The sequence below is a fragment of the Triticum dicoccoides genome, chromosome 4A (genome assembly GCF_002162155.2).
Source record: "Triticum dicoccoides isolate Atlit2015 ecotype Zavitan chromosome 4A, WEW_v2.0, whole genome shotgun sequence".
Classification (NCBI taxonomy): Eukaryota; Viridiplantae; Streptophyta; class Magnoliopsida; order Poales; family Poaceae; genus Triticum; species Triticum dicoccoides.
This window is the reverse complement of record NC_041386.1, coordinates 123,361,461-123,363,234: the sequence shown is the minus strand read 5'-3', so window position 1 is coordinate 123,363,234 and position 1,774 is coordinate 123,361,461.

Sequence of the window (1,774 nt, the reverse complement as noted above, 5' to 3'; positions counted from 1 at the left end):
ACATATTTCTCACCCACATTACATTCATGTTCACACACTCATTGCTAGTTATCGGTGCTCATACTTTTTCATTGTATCATCCATCTAGTTTATTTTCCTTTTTATGATTTCTTCATGTGTGTTTAATAAACCTTAGTAAAAAACAAAAAAAATTAGTTGTAGCCTTTAGCTAGTTTACTTTATGCTTGAGTAGTAACTAAAAAGAAAACCCAAAAAGATTTCTCGTTCTTCTTTTGCTTGTTGGGAGCTTTCCCATGCAAATAGTTTTATTTCTTTTCTTTCCCTTGGGAGTCGAGAGGAGAAGACCATAATTAAAATGTTAAAGTGGCTCTTATATGCTTTATTATTGATCTAACAAAGAGCCCATATTACCTTGTCTTCCCTCTTGAATTGAATGCTTGCAGATTCCAGCTTAGTCCAATGCACATGCATTATTATTATTGTCCACACTATTCGGTTGTGCAAGTGAAAGGCAATAATGATGATTATATGATGAACTTATTGAGATGAGAAAAGCTGGTATGAACTCGACCTCTCTTGTTTTTGTAAATATGTTTAGTTCATCGTTCCTTATTCAGCCTATTATGAATAAAAATGTTTGCAATGAAAATTAGAGATCATAGTTGCTTATGCCATGCTTAATTAGCTAGGAGCTTATAATGGTTTATCTTGCATGCCAACATGCTATTAAAATGGTTGTGATGTGGTATGATAGGGTGGTATCCTCTTTTGAACGATTCGAGTGGCTTGACTTGGCACATGTTCACGCATGTAGTTGAAACAAAATCAACATAGCCTCTATGATATTTATGTTCATGGTGCATTATATCCTACTCATGCTTGCTTTTGGTGTTGATTAATTTTAATGCATGTTCATGACTGTTGTCGCTCTCTAGCTGGTCGCTTCCCAGTCTTTTGCTAGCCTTCACTTGTACTAAGCGGGAATAGTGCTTGTGCATCCAATTCCGTAAACCCCAAAGTTATTCCATATGAGTCCACCATACCTACCTATATATGGTATCTACCTGTCGTTCCAAGTAAATTTGTATGTGCCAAACTCTAAACCTTCAAATAAACATTCTGTTTTGTATGCTCGAATAGCTCATGTATCAACTGGGGATGTTCGTATCTTCCATGTTAGGCGGGCTATTATCAAGAGGAGTGGACTCCGCTCCTCACTCACGAGAAAGTGGCTAGTCACCGGGATGCCCAGTCCCATGCTTTATGCAAATCAAATCAAAATAACTGCAAAGAAAACTCCTCGGGACTGTTGTTAGTTGGAGGCACTCGTTGTTTCGAGCAAGCCATGGATTGATGCTTGTTGGTGGAGGGGGAGTATAAACTTTACCATTCTGTTTGGCAACCGCCTATAATGTGTGTAGCATGGAAGATATCGCCATCTCTCGGTTGTTATGTTGACAATGAAAGTATACCGCTCAAAATTTTATTCATATCTATTTCAAAATCGAGCTCTGGCACCTCTACAAATCCCTGCTCCCCTCTGCGAAGGGCCTATGTATTTACTTTTATGTTGAGTCATCATCCTCTTATTAAAAGGCACCAGTTGGAGAGCACCACTCTCACTTGCATTCATTACTGTTAGTTTACATTGAGTATGACTTGACTGGATCTCTTTTACCATGAATTACAATGTCTAGTCAGTCCTTGATCTTTAAAGGTGCTCTGCATTTATGTTTTGCGGTCTCAGAAAGGGCTAGCGAGATACCATCTTGTTATATCATATCATGATTGTTTTGAGAAAGTGTTGTCATCC